Source organism: Sinocyclocheilus anshuiensis, unplaced genomic scaffold, assembly GCF_001515605.1.
Source record: "Sinocyclocheilus anshuiensis isolate Anshui unplaced genomic scaffold, SAMN03320099.WGS_v1.1 scaffold1018, whole genome shotgun sequence".
NCBI lineage: Eukaryota > Metazoa > Chordata > Actinopteri > Cypriniformes > Cyprinidae > Sinocyclocheilus > Sinocyclocheilus anshuiensis.
In genome coordinates this window covers 727,508-731,929 of record NW_015539893.1, presented here as the reverse complement: position 1 = coordinate 731,929, position 4,422 = coordinate 727,508, and the positions used below count along the sequence as shown (strand labels likewise).

The 4,422-nt window shown below is 38.9% G+C and overlaps 1 pseudogene; it reads right to left on the bottom strand.

The window, feature by feature from the left end:
- Positions 1 to 4,422, bottom strand: part of LOC107685864 (acyl-CoA synthetase family member 3, mitochondrial-like) — a 50,049-nt pseudogene that overhangs the window by 17,884 nt on the left and 27,743 nt on the right.

Below are 4,422 nucleotides of genomic sequence, written 5' to 3'. Positions count from 1 at the left end.
ACTCTATATATATATATATATATATATATATATATATATATATATATATTAAAGGTTAAAATATCCATTTATACGTTGTTATATGTTATTATGTTGGTGAGGCACCCTCTCCCTGCCTAGGTTGGGCAGAATAAGCTTCATGTGGACCAGACTTTAAGCTGATCGTAAAACATCTGGCAAGACTAGTGAGTCAGTTGACAAAAAAGATGAATAGCAGGTTACTGAGTTAATATTTCACTTACAGAAAGAGTAAAGCAAAAGTCAGGGCCAGACAATGATCCCACATATTTATTAAGAAATCCTAATGATCTTCAACCAGAGTTAATGAGGGTGTATGTGTGGAATGCTGATGGAGTATCCAACAGCAACAACAAGAAAAAAAAAAACAGGAGAGATATGTAAGAAGAGAGAAGGAGGGAGAGGAAGAGGGAGAGGGAACATAAAGGCACGCATGAAAATCAATGGGAAGAACGGAGCATGAGGATTGGCAGAAAGTGAGCGCTGTAGAAAGGGTGACAAATGATCTATAGAGGTGCCAGTCACAACCTGCAGCCACACTTACACTATTAGAGACACAGCCGGGCAGACACGGGCCGCATTGATCTGCTCTATCTCTCTCTCTGAGAGTGTGCTGATGAAATGTGAGGGTGTGAGGGTGAGCAGATGGACTGCAACATCCAGCAAACTCATGAAGAATGAGAAGAGAAGTAATTTTTTCAGGTTGCAGGTGAAAAGGAAATGAGAAGGAAGTTTTTTATTAGGGATGGGCATGATGGCCGATTAATTGTTCATCAACTGACTAAACGATTAGTAGAATATTCGTTATTGTGTGAATTAAGTGGAATAAAAACAATAATCAGAAAGCCTAGACGGCTCATTATTGTGGTATCACTGATTTCAGATTCACCTGCTATTAAAAATCAATTTAACAAAATGAACTACGATTTGTCGCTTTTTATCATTTTTAATAATCTATTCCCGGGTGGGGGGCTCTTTATGTACTTTATGCCAACAGACAAAATTTGGTAACAATATATTATTAGTACTGATACTACTAAGTTAGTATTGGTATTAATACTAGTGAGAGTCTAAATATTAATAAATCAGAAGCAGATAGTCTGTTTCAGAAAATATTTTGTCCATGAATACATACCACTACAATGAAAGCACACGCACGCGCGCACGCACACACACACACACACACACACACACACACACACACAGGCTGCAGACTGGTGTGCTTTGAGCTGATTGCTCTCTCTCTTATTATGGGATGGTGCTGTGTAATGGAGTGTGACAGAAGCGTGGAGCACTGCAACTCTGTCCTCGCTGCCTCCTGCACTCTCTCTCTCTCATCAAACTGCCCTCTTTTCCTCTACATTTTTATTGACCTTTTTTACAATTTTATTAAAAGAATAGTTCTGTCATCTATAAATTTTCATCATTTATGGTCATGGTGTTATGTATGGTCAACTTACTTTCATAGAACACAAGTATATTTTAAACAGTCTTTCCTATACAATGAAAGCATGCAAGAAGCATGAGGTGTAAAGATACAAAAGCGCCATAAATGTGTCATTAATATTCCATAGTTTTCTGAAACTATACGATACTCTCTGTAAGGAACAATCTTCTTTCTATGCCACAGCAGCAATTGGTAAAAGAGCTTTTATGTTTAAAGCCCCAACAGACTGGAATAATTTACCTGCAGATATTCGATCTATTACATCATTTATGATGTTTAAGCAAACTTTGTTATAATATTTTGTTTTGTACATGTTATTATTAAAGATGTTACTGATTCTTTATATATTTTCTTGGTTTTATATTTGATTGGATATTTTTGTATTGTTTTGTTTTTGTTACTTTGCTGTGATTGTATTACGTTGTATTTTGGGACACCCTCGAAAACGAGATGGTACATCTCAAGGGGTTAATCCTAATAAATATATTCAATATAAATAATAGTATAGTGTTTATTAATATTTTGAATTTATTTTCCATTTTCACTTTAATTTGAAAGTTTTAGTAATTTTGTTGTTTTTGTCATTTTGATGTTTTTTAAAAGTCTACATAGTTTTCATATTTTAATTTTAAAGTTTTAGTAATTTTGTTGTGTTTTTGTCATTTAATAAGTGTTCTTTTTAAATATGTCTATATAGTTTTCACATTTTAGTACATGAAGTTAAAATAAATGAAAATGATAAACTGCCTTCGCAACTAGCTATAAACTAGAAATAAAATTATTATTTATTATTTATATATTTATAAATATATTTAATTTATTTCAGTTAACGTATTATTTCAAGCTACATTTTTTTTAAGTTTCAGTTAACTATAATAACCCTGCATCACAGCTCTCAAAACATACTTCACAATCAAACCTGGAAACATGCTGAACCAGATTTGACATTAGTTTGAATGTGCACAGGTGCAAACAGAAAGCTGGTTTATAGCTTCAGAACATAATGAATACGGCCCATGAGTTATATATATGTTTATGCATAAGAGCAGCATGACAAGTTTGCATCTCATCTCATTTTCTGTTCCATGAAAGAAAAGTCAATAATAAATGATGACAGAATTTGCATTTTTGGGTGAACAATTCTTTTAATTTTATGTCCTGCTGTTATGCTAGCAACCTGGACCATAGTGCCTTATCCTTTTATCTCTCTCATTCTCTTTTTGCTGGTTTCTTTGATTTGTCTTGCACTTTATTCAGACACACAGTCAAACCTTCATACAGCTCCACCTGAGCATGTCACACAGTCCCACCTATGCACAGTGTGTAGACATGCTCCCCTATATTGTACATGAAGTACCATAACAGACAAGCATAAAGTAAGTGTGAGAGCAGTACCGGTTTTGAACCATCCGTCCTCAGTGAATGTGTCTGCTGTCTCCTGAGGTTTGTTCCAGCACTTCTGAAAGACAGAAGAACCTCGAACCAACAGCTCGCCCTCCTTCCCCTCCAAACCAGCCTTTACCTGAGAGAGAGAGAGAGAGAGAGAGAGAGAGAGACACACACATACATACACACACACACACACACACACACACACACAGGTCTAGAGACTCGAAGTAATACAAAGTCAGTAGGTCTTCTTCATTAATAACTGTGTACGTAAATACAAATTTGATCTTATATTTTAATACACTTAAATGCATACTTACAGTTTAATCATGATTTTTCTGTGAAAACATTTGCACAGGTTTTATGCACAATAATGTGTATAACGTGCACTTGAATGACTATCCACCTGCTTCTGTATAAGTTTACTGCATTTTAAATTGTGGTTAGCACTTCCGGTTTGTAACTTCCACTTAAAATGATTGAAACAAATAATTTCAAATAATAGGGTTGCACTACAAGTCAAGGCAAGGTAGTTAGTTAGTTAGTATCCTGCTGTAAACTGCACAGCTGTGGTCTGCTCTCATGTTTTTCTCTCCAAATCATCACTCATTACTTTTTCATTTTTACAATTTTGTGTCTCACAAAATGTAGCTTTCTGCCTTTTGTCACTTCTAATTCCTATCAGTGGTGTTTACTGGAATATTTCAAAGGTGGAAATACAACATTTATGTGTCAAATGAGGGAAAGCACTTTGAAATATGCATACATTTTCCAGTTAATGATGGAACATTTTTGATTAACACAACATACACGTACCTTTCTCACTAACACCCATCACCCCAATAAATCCACCCTCCGGGGTATTGATTTAGATTACTTGTCGTGTGATTCTTCACCCCGGTACACTGGTGGAGAATGCGGGCAAATCAGTGAAGACTCACCGACAAGCGATCTTCTTCACCTCACCTTTTGTTCCTTGTTTTTTTGTCTCCGGGTTCTGTCACAGGCGAGCGCTCCTCCCCCACCATGGACGAAATCCTCCACTGCGTGCCGCCGCCGCTCAACGCGTTCCACTGCCGGATCCCGAGTACAAGCCGCGAAGCTGCTACCGAAGCTGACCCCTCATGATGACGTAGAAGCCTTCTTACAAATTTTCGAAGCGACGGCCACCCTGGAAGGATGGCATAAGGATGACTGGGCACTGGTGCTGGCTCCCCTGCTGATGGGCAAAGCGCAGCTTGCATACTTCGCTCTTCCCGCCGCCTCCGCCGATCAATATAAGGAGGTCAAGAAGGAAATCCTAGCCCGCCTGGGGTTATCCCCTATCTGTGCCGCCCAGCACTTCCACGAGTGGGAGTATAAGCCCCGTCTGCCGGCCCGTGCCCAGGCTGCCAAACTCACAAGACTCGCGCAGCACTGGCTGCTGGAGGGGGCTCCATCGGCTGGACAGGTGGTGGAGCGCGTGGTGATTGACCGTCTCCTCCGAGCCCTTCCCCGATCCCACCGACAGGCAGTGGGGATGAGGAACCCAACCACCACCTCCGAGCTGGTGGAGGCTGTCGAGCTGG